Here is a 16,584-nt window from a genome sequence, read left to right on the forward strand (position 1 = left end):
GTTGATCTTGAGAAGATCAATGCTATAGATGATTGGCCAACACCTACTAATCTCACTCAACTTAAGGGATTATTTGGTTTGTTTTGTTTTGTTTTTATAGGAGGTTTGTTAAGAGCTTTCCATAGATTGCAGCTCCACTTACAAATTTAATGAAGAAGGGAGCTTTTGAGTGGTCCGATTTAGCACAAAAGTGTTTTAAACATTTCAAACGGTTAGTAATCTACATGCCTATTGTTGGCAATACCAGGTTTCTCCAAATCATTTGAGTTCGAGTGTGATGCTTTAGGATAGTGGATTGGTGCTATTTTGATGCAAGAGAAGAATCCCATAACATTTGAGAGTAAGGAAGTTGAGATGTGTGGAGAAGAGCTACTCTATTTATGACAAGGAAATGTTAGCTATCATGCATGCATTGGCCAAATTTAGGCCATATTTGGTAGGGGGAAAATTCATCATCAAAATGGATCATGATAGCATCAAATATTTCATGAATCAGAAAGATCTCCATGATAGGCAGCAAAAGTGGCTTAGTAGACTATAGGCATATGATTTTGACATTGTATAGGGGAAAAAGAATGTAGTTGCTTATGCACTTTCCAAGAGGCCTCATTTGTGTTTGTAATGTCCCTTACTAAGCTTAGGCCTGTTATAATAGTAATTAATTTATTTCAATAGACTTATGACTTGAACTAAATTGATTAGGAGACAACTCTATTTATAGCTCTTTCCTTAACATAAATTAAATTTGTGATATTCCATAGTTTTAAATAATTTATTAATTATTCATGAATAAATTGTCAATCCACCATACTAGGCAATTAATTCTATTATTAGATAATTAATTTTATCATCCATAATTCTTAATGCAAAGTTCAATCCTAGTCGCATGGATACCAAACTCAATAGGCTCCCTCAAATTTTACAGATCCAAGCCCTTACCCTATCTTGGGACTATGCCCTCAAGGTTTACGGGACGCTGATCCCTACCCTATCTTGGATATCATCCTATTGGTTGGATTTAGACTGCCCCTCTTGGAAACAACTCAATCCCATCTGCTTAAATACTGACAGTAATAACATGATTCAGACTATAAGTATGCTAACTTCTCATGTATTATGAATATATATGAACTTAAGTATGACTGTCATACATATTGCAGTCTATATTAATATTCCTACCAAATTCTGCATAACAACATTATCGGGCTTCATATATTAAGCATACATATTCAACACATCCCCATGCATACCACCAAGAACAAAGATGCTACTGCCTGTAACTTAATAACAGTTCTGATCTGATCCAATCCATGGTGATGCTGCTGGATGCTTTGATTCCTTTCCTTTATATCTCTCAATGTGAGGGAGAGGTCACACCTCTTCATCATGCATGCCCTTTGGCAAGAGACACACCCTTTCACCATTAGCACCTTTTGAAAGAGTGCAACTCTTCATTATTTTTGCCCTTTGAAAGGGACATAACCTTTCATAATCAGGTCTGCACTTCTTATTTAAATCAGATGTGCACTTCTCATTTCCAAATTATCCCCCTCTCAAATGAGTTTCTCTTCTCCCTTTTATATCTCATTGTTGAGAGAGTCACAACTTTTCCTTCCATGTCTTTTGACCATTCATTAACTTAATTAAATTTTAATTAATTATATAATATATTTATTTATATTCTTTTATATTTTAATTTAATTTTTAATATTTAAATTTATTATTATTATTTATTATTAAATTCTATTTCAAAGTGGGACATTACATGTGTTCACCGGTTGAAATCAGTGCTGATTGGAGAGTTAATTTCAGTAGAGTATGCCAAGGATTCTTGGGCAGCAGGAATCATTGAGGGCACTATCTATGATGATAGATACATATGTTCAATGAGCTAATCATTTATAAGGAGAGAATCTATTTGGTGGCTACTTCACAACTTGAGGTGAAGATATTCGGGACTTTTCATGATGCACCTATGGCTGGTCACTTGAGATTCTTCAAGATTTAGAGGCAAATTTGGGAGAGGTTCACATAGAAAGGACTTAAAAATGAAGTCCCTAAGAATGTTAGAGAGTGTCTTACTTGCTAGCAAAATAAGAATGAGCACACTTAACCAGCTGGTTTGCTTCAGTCCTTACCCATTCCTAATAAAAAATGGGAATGCATTTCCATGGACTTCATCACTAGGCTACCTAAGGTTTTGGGCGAGGATTGTTTGTATGTTGTAGTAGATAGGCTGGCCAAATTTGCACACTTGTTTTCTATTAGTACAACATATATAGCAACACAGATAGCTGATTTATTTTCTAAGGAGATCTTCATATTGCATGGGATGCCTAGGAGAATACTAAGTGATAGGGAGATCAAGTTCCTAAGTCTCTTTGGCAGGAACTTTTTAGATTGAGTGGGATTGACCTCACTCCTAGCACTAGCTACCACCTGTAAACAGATGGGAAGACAAAATGAGGGGTATCTCGGGAACTACATCTTAGGACAATAGAGAGCATGGATAAAATGACTGCACCTTGGGGAATATTGCTACAATTTTACCTATCACATGTCTAGCAAGATGTCACCATTTAGGGAATTGTATGGGTATGAGGCACCTAACTTCATTGCTTTGCTCTTTGGGGATAGTAGATTTCCAAAGGCAAGACATTTGTTGCAAGAAAGCCAAGATATCATGAAATCTTTGAAGGGAATCAACAGAAGCTCTATGCTGATCAGCATCAGATAGAGCGCAATTTTGAGGTGGGTGACATGGTATTTTTGAGGCTCCAACCATATAGATAGTCTACTCTCAAAAAAAGTAGAGCAAAGAAGCTAAAACCTAGGGTCTATGGTCCGTTTAGAGTCTCCAAAAGGGTTGGAGAGGTTGTTGCCTATGAGCTTGAGTTACTAACTAGTAGGAGAGTGCATAATGTGTTTCATTTGTCTAGAATCAAGAAGGCACTCATGCATAATGTTGTTCCCACATTAGAGTTGCCACCATTGGATGAGGTGGTGAAGTTAATTCTTATTCTAGAGGCCATTATACACTACCAGGAGCGCACTCTTTGAAAGAGGGTCATTAAAGGATACTTGGTCAAATGGAAGAACTTGCCGGTAGAGGATGCAACATGGGAGAATGAGCAAATTTTATAGCATCTGGAGTTGGAATTGCTTGGGGGCAATTTTGGGAAGGGCGGATTATAATGTCCCCTTCTTAAGCACTTCAACATGGCGGACTGTTAGCCTATTCAACGAGTTCCTGCAGGCTAATAAGTTAGGGTTAGAGGACACATGATTACAATTTGATACAAAAGTTGGCAATGATAGGTGTTCTAATGAGCTCTAGTGGCTGAGACATGCATAATGTCCTTTTTAGGAGTGGTCTTGGATGATTTTCCCTTTTAGGAGTGGTCTTGGATGATTTTCCCATACTATTTTTAGTTAATTTGGGCACTAACTAAGACAGTTGTAAGTGTTACTATTTTTAGATATGTCAGTGGGCACAATTTATATTGATATCCAAATATTTGGAATAATCCAGTGCTATAATTTTAATAACAATAAGTTATGTAGTAATAAAGTTAAATGAAAAATTTAAATTATGTTGAAGGCATGCCCTATGACATAATTATGCTTAACTCTTGAGATCGACGGTTACAATTGATCTAGGATTGTGCAAGACAATTCAAAATGTCATGACCATTCATTATTTTTAGTATTTTTTTGTGTCACCCTTTTTTCATACTAGAGAATCTAGCAAAAGTTGCAATAAAACTCTATGTAAAACCATCTTTTGTAGGAGTTTCCATTTTGAGATGGTGTGATCTACACAAAAAATTCCTATTTTTCTTTAATTCAATTACTTAAAATAAATTAAGATTATGTCAAAAATAATTCCATATTTACAAATTTGAATATAATAACAAAATTATTCTTTTTAATATCTATTGAATCCTCAATACCATAGTTGGACTACTCGCAACTCGGCTCGACTTGCCAAGCCCCTGGGGAAAAAACTCGGGAAAAACTCAAAAAAACTCAGCAACTTAAAAACATGCTTAAATTTAATAAAAAATGCATTTTTTTTGCAAAATTTAATGAGAAGATGCATCCAATGAGTCAATAAATGATAACACAAAAGAAACAAGCTGATTCTAGATATATTTAAATGCAAAGTGTCTACAAAATCGCATCTTCATGAGGAATGTTGATGGCTGGAAGCGTGAAAGCAATATAGTAAATAGTTTTTGTAAAACCAAAAGTAAATACATCATTATAAATTACAATTACAACTTCCTCTTCCCATCTCTAGCAAAAACTTGGGGAGAGGTAGAACTAGAGGGTCTAGTCCTATAAGTCTGCTGTGGGCGTGACTGTGCCTCCTCGCTCGGTATGGCTGGCTCATCCTCCATCCTAGATGAAGCTATGTCTCCACCTGCTTCTGGCACTGGCAATGAATCCTCATCCTCATCCTCTTCCTCCTCAATGTCATCCAGTGTGAAACCAAATCCACCCCCCTCCTCCTCCATAGCCTGCCTCTCCAAATCAGTGATGTCAGTGTCGGATAACAATGGAGGCTGCTCCTGTGATGTCCAATCACTGTAAGGATCTATATCATCCAAGTCAATTGGATCACCTTCTAGTTCCTCTACCTTCCTTATGCGCAATCAAAGATTATATTACATGAAGACAAGGTCATTGAGTCGTTTCTGCACTAACTTGCTCCTCTTCTTCGTGTGGATTGCTTCAAACAAGCTCCAATTGCGCTCACAATTGGATGAACTGCAAGACTGACATAAGAGACTGAGGGCAAATTTTTTGAGATGTGGGGTGTTTCCACCCCAATTTTGCCACCAAGTATCTGCAAAATAAATAAATTGGAAAAGTTAGAAAGCAGAGAGAAAAGAGAAAACATAATTTATCAATCATTTTAGATTCCAAAATCCAAATGGCAAATGTTATTCTTGGGGTTTGAGTGGTTCTTCCTCTCCTAGCTAGCTCTGAAGAGAATAACTTACCCCTTCCTCCCTCATAATTTTGGAGCTCACTCACAATGAGGTCTCTCCTCAACATCGGGTACCATCCTCTCAATGCATGTACTGAGGCCTTCCATGACCTCTCCATTCGGATCTGAGTAAGAACCCCCGAACCTAAAATGAGGGTTGAGGAAGTACCCTGCTGCATGAATGGGTTGGTGGAGCTGATTGTTCCACCTCCTATCAACAATTTCCCAAATGGGATCAAATTTGAGTCTATCCCCCTTGTAATTTTTGATAGACTCCTTGGCCCTATCCATGGCCTCATAAAGATATCCCATTGGGGTTTTATCCCCATCCACCAAGTGAAGAACTCGAACCAAGGGCTCTGACACCTACAATTGAAAAATACAAATTACAAAAAGATTAAATAATGAAGTTACAAATTAGTAATGAGAGACTTGAATCAAGAATAATTAAAATTTAAAAATTAAAGTTTTGAAGTAACAACCTTCACAATCTCTGCAACCCTTTGTGCAAATTGGCCGTTGAAGACTATGCATGCGACAACCTCTCCTTCAGCCTTCTTTGAATAAGGTGAGTTAAGCCATTCTCCACTCACAAACATTTGTTTCAAAGAAGTCAATGCAGCAAGAAGGCTTTGCAACGTCAAGAAAATCGTTGAAAACCTTGTGACACAAGCTCTCACCAAATATTTCCCTTGGGTGTGCTGTCTCATCAAATTTAGGACCCAAGGGTGATTGTAAATATATTTGGTGATCCTCCTTGCATCTTCCACAACTGGAGTCACCCACTCAAGTTTTCCTATGTCCTCCAAAAGAAGGTCAAGGACATGTGCTGCACAAGGTGTCCAAAAAAGAGTGGGGTGCCTCTCTTGGAGGATTCTTCCTGCAAAAGAAGAATTTATTTTTAAGAAATATGCAACCAAGTAAAACAAAGCCACAACAAATGAAAATATTGGTAATGCCTAAAGGTGATAATTTAAAAGGATTCTACCTACTGACACATATGCTGCTGCATTATCTGTGATGATTTGCACCACATTCTCTACCCCCACCTCCATGACGACATGCTCCAACATTCCAGCCAATGTTTCTGCATTTTTCACCTTGCTGGAGGCATCAACAGATTTCAAGAACACTACATTGTCCTTGCAAGCAACCAAAAAATTGATGATGGTGCGGTTCTTGCCATCTGTCCATCTATCAGAAAGAATGGTGCAGCCATAATTTGCCCATTTAATTTTTTGATCCTCCATCACTTCTCTTGCCCTAGCAACTGCATTTGTGAGCAACCTGTAAGAGCAAAGTGAAATTAGGTTTTAGTACACAATTTTGATTTAATAAACAAGAAGTCTAAAAAATAATTAAAAATGAAATCAAGTAGACTATGTAGTAATTTACTAACCTCCCACTCAAATCCTTGCGAGAAGGGGCCTTGTACCCCTTTCCTGAAATTGTCATAGCAGTCACCAAATTCAGCCAATAAGGATTGATCGCCACATTGAATGGAATGTTGCTGAAGTACCAAAAATCAGCTGCTGCAATGTTGGTTTTCTCATGTACCTCCTTATTCCATCTAGTGGCCTCTAATGATGGTTGTGTTCAGGTGTGTTCCTGGGCACAAAATAATCACCTATGGACCTCGATCGTGATGATGGAAGTGGAACAGTGCCAGGTACTCTACTAGAGGAAGCAAAAGCGATGGGCGAGGTGGTGGTGGGTTTTGCGGATACGTGGGCCACATTGAGAGCCCACTATACCCTCAAGTGCTTCTTGTTCCTCTTCAATGTCAACAGAAACAGCTTGAGATTCAGCTATGGCTGATCTCATGGCTAGCTTTGCCCTCTCCCTTTGCAATTTCTTCTCTTCCCTAGCTGCAAGTAGGGCATTCATTTGTCTTTTTATTTCTTCATTGGTCCCAGGGCATGCTCTAGCATCATGCCTGTCTATTCCTGCAAGGTGGTATTTGAGGCGGTTGATGCCTCCATGAAGTATTTTCTCACACTTTATGCATATAACTGACCCAAGATTGGGTCCTTCATAGGCATACCTCCCTGCCCCATCTCTAGCACCTCTAGGATGGGTGCCTATATATCCAGATGGGCATGGATCTAGTGGCCATTGCTCCCTTGCCATGATTAATGCTTACTTAACCTACACATACAAAGTGAAAAAAAAATTTAACATTTTAGTTAAACAATTTAGCAAACTATCTACATTAGTTTAAATAAATTTAGACATCATTCAAAGTTCAAAAAAAATAAAATATTAGGGTTTGGTTTTTTTTTTGAAAACTAGATTCTTCAAAAAAATTGTGAAAAATTCAACAAAACTTGTCAAATCTAGTGTTAAATCTTGTGCAAATAACTTAGAAAGGATTTGGATTACCTAGGAATCATTTCTAATCCATCTAAATGCAACAAAAAATAAACAAATTGTTTTAAAAAAGCATAGAAAAAAAATAAAAAAACTAACTTGGGAATCTGATTTTTCTTGAAAATCCCCTTAAAATCCATTTGGAATCACTCAAAAATCACTCCAAATCACCTTGCAAGTCACTCCAAGTCAACTTCCCCCTTCTCAGCCCAAAACCCAATCAAAAAACACAAAATGCATTGTCTTTCTGCCGTTTTCGGGTATGAGGAACAGGCGGGCGAGTTTTTAACTCGGACTCGCCGAGTTTTTGCCAAAAACTCGTCGGCGAGTTTTTGCCAAAAACTCGTCGGCGAGTTTTTGGGGCGAGTAGAACTCAAATCTACTCGCCTGGCCCAAAAACTCGGCGAGTTTTTGCTAGTCGCCGAGTTTTCGGTGAGTAGTCCATCTATGTTGATGGCACTATAGCGATTTTACTATTCATGGCACTGTAGCAAAAACACTATTCACTGCATTGTAGCGAAATCACAAATCTGCCCTTCTCTATTATAAAATCCAATAAGCTCAATGTGTTTCCTGAGATGAAAACACCATTAATCCTCCTGACTGTGTCTTCCAACAATGAAGAGAATGCTAGCAAAGAGGGATTTTGTCCTCCAAGCCCGATAATCAGATTTCCAGGAAATCCAGCAGCATAACATTAATCTCCATCCAAGCATACCCAAGAATGAGCTCTTCAATTCATTTTATAACTTCATCTTGGAAGCTGCCCATCCGCCTTGCCAATGTGGGAAAAATAACTTGCTTTTAAAATATCACTTCTCACTTAAGTGAATAAAATGTACCTTTTAAAAATAAAGTGACATTATAAATAAATGTACTTTAATTTTATAATCACTTTATTAATTTAAAGTCCCTTTTTCATCTGAAAATGACCCTTTCAATAATATAATAATATTTTGACACTCAAGGTCACTGTCTTATGCGCCCAAGATTTAAAAATTTTCGCCCCGGTTCCAACGAGCTATAACACTAAGCTTGGAATTAAATATTTTAATTAAATTTAAGCAACCTTAGTAAAATAATTAAAATAACTCATTAATGCACCAAATCTGCGAAAACTGTCAGAACACATCGGAATCGAGTTTTGATCACACTAGAGTGATCCTAATGACAAATAATAACAAACGAAGCCAATCTGGCGACTTACTAAAAATAGATTGCTTCTCCAAGATTATTGGAGACCAATCCAGAGGCCAGAAATCACTTCAGAAAGTGGTGTATAACTCCACTAAACCAAGTGAGCTCATCGGAAACATCAAATTACTTATTTGAACAAGCTAACGTAAACCCTGAATGTCAGCTACTAAAGCTTTGCTAGAGAACTTGAAAATTGGGGAAATTACAGATTCATCCTTTGATCAAGATACCTCCACCCCTCAAGTGCGCTAGGAATATATCCCTGGGTGCAAACTATTGACTTGGTGGTCGATACTTCCTTGGGGACTCGTGACATGGCTTAATCGCCTCTCGTGGGTCGGGTTAAATCTGGTGTTTGTATCGGGCGTTGATAGTTCAAGTTTTTGGTGCAACGACAAACGATTCCAACAATTGGTATCAGACCCTTGGGTCACAAGTTTGAGTCTCCCTTTAGTGGGTGCTGAAGGCTCAATCAGTGCTGAGGGGGAGATTGTTGACTTGGTGGTCAGCACCTCCTTGGGGATTCGTGACATAGCTTAACCGCCTCCCATGGACCGGGTTAAATCTGGCGTTTGTATCGGGCATTGATATTTTGAGCTTTTGGCGCAATGGCAAATTATTCCAACACAAACCACATGTAGAAGAGGAATTGTCCTTTGTTAAAAAATCCTCCTCTAGGCCTCAAGTGCGCCAAGGATAACTCCTTGGGTGCAAATCCAAAGGCAAAAATCCTCCTCTAGGTTGCAAATCCCATGGTAAAAATCCTCCTCTAGGCCCAAAATGGGCCCAAGTATGCATGAAGACTTGGAAATGACGAAAATGGCTAAGTGTTTAGAAAATCCTCCTCTAGGCTTGATGTGTGCCCAAGCATTCCTTAGATATGGAGACTCAAGAATTTTACTAAGGCATTCAAAATTTTCCTTCACCTCTCATATGCGCCCAACTTCAAGAATCTATAAATGGTCAAATTTTTCTAAGTATGGAGGAAATTCCTCCTTCACCTCTGGAATGCGCACAACTTAGGAGGCAATATCAAGATGGGAGAGGATTTCAGCAATATGAAAAGAACATAGCCATTTTAGAGTATAAGTTTGAAACTACACCAGGTGTCTCTATAGGTGAGCTCAAAGTTGTCATGCTTAGATTCATAGCATTTGTCATCAAAGAGAGAGAGATTGGGGTGATGAGCTATTAAGTGCATACTGGAGTGGTGGGCTATCTAATGCATAGTGGGCACCTCATTTGGAGTGATAGGCTATTAAATACATGATGGGTGTGATGCCTTATTTATTGGTAGGCCCACTACTTGGCTCCACATAGCTCATTTCTAGTCAAACCCTAACTAGGGTTTGCATGGAGGAATCTCGGCCTTTGATTTCCAGTTTGATCTTGGCCGTTCATTTCAATTTTTGGGGCAAATAAAAGGGGTTTGCCCCTTCATTTGTAAGAGGGAGAATTTGTATGAAATAGTTGCTATAAGCTATCAAGATAATAAGAAGTAACTCATTGGTTTGGTGATTACTTGTGTTGTTTTGAAAGTTTGCGTGGTTTCCCTTTCTCAAGTAGTTAGATTTGTTTTCAAGTAGTTAGATTTGTTTTCAAGCAATTAGATGAATGAGATAGATAATATTGTTTCATGGTGAAATCATTTGCTCATACCTTTCTCAATTAGATGATTTCTACTTGTAGTGTAAGGTTGGATTGAGCCTTTTATGTGTATGTTTTACTTCGATCATCGATGTGCATTGTTCTTTGCTGGTGTTCATGGATGGTATGAAAATTCTTAACACAACCCTTGAAGATTGTACCTCCTTTGCGTAGCTGTCTAGGTTGGCGAAACAAAGTGTGGTCGATTTCACCTGAGCATTTTGTTGTCTTTTGAATTCTTTAGATTTAGATGAGAACCTCTCAATCCCTTCACTCATTTACTTTCTGCATGTCGAGAAAATATTTCCAAAAATACTTATCATAGCTAAATCATTTGCCATAATTCCTTGGAATACAAATTTGCTCGAGCCTCCTTAAAGATCGTTTCACTTTACTTAAAGTTCCCTTTGGATTACCAGCATACATCAAGAAAAACAAGCTCATATCCATAACAAAGTCGCATGTTTGCAGTAGGAACCTTGGAATCACTCGTATGATCTTTCGCAATCTTAGCATACACGGGATTTTGCTCAAAAGAGGATATTGTGTCCGTTGGAAACTTTATTCTGTGTTGGTGTGGTCATAAAGCACCCCCATCAACAGGTCCTTTTTGAGGAACATAAAGGCTGCAACACAGGTACGAAGTGGTGTGACAGTACCTTACAAAGCTGCTTGTTGTTACTAGTTACAGAAATAATAAAGTATAACATATGCAACTCAATATAATTGGAAAAAAGGTTGGTTCAGTCAACCAAATATATATTTGGGATATGTGACATTGAATATCTATAGAAATTGTTCCAGAAGAAACACAAAACTGATAACAACAATGAAAATTCATTAAAACACTGTAGAGAATAATTTCAAACCATCAGCTCACTTGTAATTCCTGAATGGAATTTACCCAAATGAATATGAGTGTTTTTGTTCTTGATTCCATTTTTTGTTAAAGGTTTTTCGTCATAGGGTAGACAAGATGAACACTATTCAATTTCAAGAGAAATGAATCTTGATAATATGAACTAGTAACCCTCTCCACTGCTCACTCCTCCTTATATAGGCTTTTTGAAGAAAAAACAATTTTATTTTATTTTTATCCTTTTCCCTTCAAAACTTTTTTCTGAGAAGTGTCTAGAAAGGTTTTTTAATTAAAATTATTTTTAAACCCCATTCCTAGCAACACTTTTTGTCCCTTTTCATAAAGAACTTTTTTTAATAATAAAACATAAGTTACCTTTTTATGAATAGATCATAAAGTTACTTTTTGGACTACTTAAATTATTAGATTATTTTTCTATAGGAAATTAAATAATAGGCTAAGGGTCTCCTTATGACTTACATGTGGAAAGGGGACATGCCATAGTTGTTGACGATAATATGGCTAAGGTTGGATTCCTTTTGGCTGACATAGCAAACCCAAATGTCTAAACGGCCTATTGGCCTTAGACATTTGTAAATTTGACTTAATTAATGCTCTTATTAATTTTGTATTCAATCTATGAATTAGTTAGTGTGTAATCAACTATATTGAATCAGTATATGTGTTAACCGATTTGCTAATAAACAAATCCTATTATTATAGGTTCAGATATAACCGATTGTGTTTAAATTATTATGAATCGGTTCATAACCGATTGTGTTATTGGAAGCTGACTTATGAAGAGTCACGACTTCCATTGGAAAGCCATCGGGTTTGGTATACATGTATGATGCATCTTCCTCTTGGAGGGTTACATAGATATAATATATTGATTTCAGATAATATAGATCTACGGGCAGACCAAAAGGCAGATCGATATCACACTCAGATAATATACACGGGATCATACGAATGGTTAATGGATAGTATAGACAAGCATACAATATATCGTGCAAAACTATTTTGTGTCAGACCAAATCGAAAGTACAGAGAGACAAATTGCAGACCGTGGCAATAAGATTAGAGATAAGGGATACTGCAATCGGTGATAGACGATTGTAGACAAGTATACATATCGTGCCAACCTTCGAATACATAGCAAATCAGACTGAATACGACAGACAAGGAATGGATAACATACAGTGAATAACTTCAGTTCGACAACATATCGAAGGAACTGCATATTGTTTGATACATAACAAGACGACTGTAATTGATCAATAAGAGGCATACTTCTGTATACAGTAGATCAGCAGATCGAATATAGGAATCACTTCAGATTGACCATGCTTTCTATTATTCAGTCAATCCAAATATTATATTGCAGATTTGGTGATTGTATTGGATCTGTTTAAACTATCATATATACAGTTCGTATATCCATTGGCAAATCGGATTGCATTCACGGTCATAGAAAGTTAATAAAATTTAAAATTACCTGCCTATTATAATCTGATCAAAACTCAACATGGTATCAGAGTAGGCTTAATGAAAGATTAGATCAGATTCATAGAAGTAGGGTTATCCTCCATTATTGCCTTCAAGTTCGATTACAGTCAAGATGGTGAACGGACTTAGAGTTGAAGACAGACTTAATGGTGCATCAAACTTAGTCTATTGGAAGTTTAGAGTTATGCTTGCCTTGGGGGAAAATGAATTAGACGAAGTTGTGAAGGAAGCATTACCGGAACCAAAAGAAGAGGATGAGAAGCTTCAATGGAAGAGAAAGAACAACAAAGCAATGAAAATGTTGGTTGATTCTGTGAAAGATCACCTTGTGCCAATTATCTCCAAGTTGACGAATGCATGTGACATGTTCAAGACATTAGAGGAGATGTATGAGATCGACAACACGAGTCGAGCTCTCGCACTGAAACAACAACTTAACCACATCAAGATGACAAAAGGAGAACCCATCATGTCTTACTTCATGAGGATTACCGAATTGAGAGATCAACTCTCTACCATTGGACACACTATCGATAGCAAAGAATTAACCATGTTGCTTCTTAATGGTCTCCCTTCATCATGGGAGTCATTTATTCAAGGGATAAGCGCAAGATCAAAACTCCCTAAGTTTGATTGATTGAAGATAGACTGCATTCAAGAAGAGTCAAGATTGGTTACAAGAGGCATTGGCCAAAGCTCCACAAATGAAGATATTCATGTTCTTGCCTTGCACTCCTCAAAGATAAAAAGGTAAGAAAGGACATTTCGAAAGGAAGAGAGATAAGGAATCCAATGGTGCTCCTACATTCAAAAGAAGGAAGGATATTTCACAAATCCAATGCTTTAGATGTGACAAATATGGTCACTACGCAATGAAATGTTCATCTAGGACTATGCCTCAAGCTTCTGTTGCGGATGTTGGTGAGACTCTTCCACAAAAAGGATTCAGATGGATTCATATTCTATTCAACCCTTTCAAGCAATGTGCCTACCAACCACAATACTTGGATAATTGATAGTGGTGCATCTCGCCATATTACCAGATTTAGAGGACACCTAAATGATTTGGTGGAGAGAAATTCAAATGAAGAAGTGATCATTGGAGATGACACTAGTTACTCCGTAAAAGGAGTTGGGACCTCCTCTCTTCACTTAAAATCAAGCATTTCCTTGCAATTGAATGATGCTATTCGTTCCGGAAATTAAGCGAAATCTTGTCTCCATATCAGCCTTGGAAGACAAAGGACATCGAATTGCATTCATAGATGGCAAAGTCCTTGCATGGCCCAAGGAATCAAACATCAAGACAGCTCAAGTCATTGGAGTTCGTCATGGATGTCTTTATAGAATATAGACTTTGCACCCCTCCTCCTCAAGCCTTACTCCCTGACTCATCAAAGCACTTGAAGAGATTCTGATTTGAAAGAGGACATCTTTAGAATCACAGCTTGTTGCTCTTTAGGCTATAGAGTTTTGGAGTTCTATTTGTGATGAAGAGATTGAAATTCATGAGGAATATGAAGGGGACTTTAGTGGAGATTCAGAGATTTTGCATTTCCATTTTTATAAAACAAATATTTACCAGCAAAAGTGCAACAGTCCACTTGGGAAAACTATCAAGGCATTTGTGCAGGTGATGATAGCATCTAGGGTTACAAAGCAAAGTTGAGACAAGAGGGCTCTCCCAGTGAGAGGGAGCGTACTGCAAGGGGATTTTGTTCTAAATCTCAGGGTGGTCTAGGGCTCGATCTTATGACAATAGGTCCAAGGTGGTCTTGGATCTAGCACTTTCAGCCATATGTAGATCATACCAGATGATGAGAGTCTTCTGGAACAAGATATCTTCCATGATTGGGACCATGTGAGAAGGGTATGCTTCCGTGACAGAGGGAGCAGCTAAGAAGATGTACTTCAATTGATATCCAAGAATCTTGGTCATATTGGTTCAGAGGGAGTGGACCATGTCGAGATGGTTTCTCTAGTGATCAGTCAGAGGACTATGATTCATGGTATGTAGTCCCATGTATGTAGGCTGGAAGGCCTTTATGCTGACTCCTAGGTCATGATATTCTTGGATAGATGGATACTTGGTAAGCTTGGAATACACGAAGAGTGATGCAGACTCCAACCTTGTATTTCATGATAGGTCAAAGCATGTGGAGATCAAGTATCACTATGTTAGAGACATGATGGAAAGGAATGCTATTCAGTTAAGATACATTAGTATTGATGAGCAGACGACAGACACTCTCACCAAACCTCTCTCCAAAATAAAGTTGTGTACTTTCGAGGTAAGCTTGGTATGGTGGAGAATTAAGCCCTAGTTGAGATTGAGTCTCAGCATCATTGATTTGTTTATATTTTTATGCTATTGTATTCTTCTCTTTATAAGATGTGTAAAGTGTAAAATCTTGTTAATGCATTTATCTTTGAGAGAGACCTAAGGTGAAAGCCCTTATCTCCACCCTCTGATATGGTTCATGGTGGAAATCATGTGTGTGATGCCATGACAACATCACGTGAGAGAGTCCGTGATGATTTTCTTGTACTTGTGTGTTTACCCTCTGCATGAGCCATGGTGAATATCATTGTGAGGTGACGATCTCACAACAATGGTTGATATCACATGAGGTGATATCTATGAATAAACCATAATGGTGGATATCACGTGAGGTGATATCTATGGATATGCCATAATGGTTGATATCACGTGAGGTGATATGCTATCACAATGAGGTGATAAGCGTCTTTCATGCACATGAGTGTGGTCATTGTGTTAGTCATCAAGATGAGGTGATGTGACTTGTGGAGAATAAGAAGCATTCCTCCCTAGCTAAGAGGGGAGGGAGTGTTGATGATAATATAGCTATGGTCGGATTCCTTCTTGCCAACATAGCAAACTCAAATGTCTAATTGGCCTATCGGCCTTAGACATTTGTATATTTGACTTTTAATGCTCTTATTAATTTCGTATTCAATCTACGAATTAGTTAGTGTGCAATCAACTATATTGAATCGGTATATGTGTTAACTGATTTGCTAATAAACAAATCATATTATTATCGGTTCAGATATAACCGATTGTGTTTAAATTATTATGAATCGGTTCATAACCGATGGTGTTATTGGAAGCCGACTTATGAAGAGTCACGACATCCATTGGAAAGCCATGGGGTTTGGTATATATGTATGATGCGTCTTCCTCTTGGAGGGTTACATAGATATAATAAAAAGATTTTAGATAATATAGATCTACGGGCAGACCAAAAGGCAGATCGATATCACACTCAGATAATATACATGGGGATCATACGAATGGTTAACGGATAGTATAGACAAGCATACAATATATCGTGCAAAACTATTTGGTGTCAGACCAAATTGCAGACTGTGGCAATAAGATTAGAGATAGAGCATATTGCAATCGGTGATAGACGATTGTAGACAAGTATACATATCGTGCCAACCTTCAAATACATAGCAAATCAGACTGAATACGACAGGCAAGGAACAGATAACATACAGTGAATAACTTCAGTTCGACAACATATCGAAGGAACTGCATATTGTTTGATACATAACAAGACGACTGTAATTGATCAATAAGAGGCATACTTCTGTATACCGTAGATCAGCAATCGAATATAGGAATCACTTCAGATTGACCATGCTTTCTATTATTCAGTCAATCCAAATATTATTTTGCAGATTTGGTGATTGTATTGGATCTGTTTAAACTATCATATATACAGTTCATATATCCATTGGCAAATAGGATCGCATTCACGGTCATAGAAAGTTACTAAAATTTAAAATTACCTGCCTATTATAATCTGATCAAAACTCAACAATAGTAACCCTATTTCCAGTACTCTTGTTATCTAAATGTGGCAGCAATATTTACCTGCATCTGTCCCTGGGATTGTTGATTGTCATTTGAGTTGAACCTGGAATCATGGATTCTTCTTCAAATGTTCCAGCAGAAGTGCCTCTGGGGATACCTTTC

The 16,584-nt window shown here is 37.6% G+C and overlaps 1 protein-coding gene across 3 annotated transcripts in view; it reads left to right on the plus strand.

The window, feature by feature from the left end:
• LOC131073605 (syntaxin-22) overlaps positions 1-16,584 on the plus strand; it is a 77,626-nt gene that overhangs the window by 48,475 nt on the left and 12,567 nt on the right. The gene's annotated exons all lie outside the window — the stretch shown is intronic.

This window comes from Cryptomeria japonica, chromosome 11 (genome assembly GCF_030272615.1).
Source record: "Cryptomeria japonica chromosome 11, Sugi_1.0, whole genome shotgun sequence".
Taxonomy (NCBI): Eukaryota; Viridiplantae; Streptophyta; class Pinopsida; order Cupressales; family Cupressaceae; genus Cryptomeria; species Cryptomeria japonica.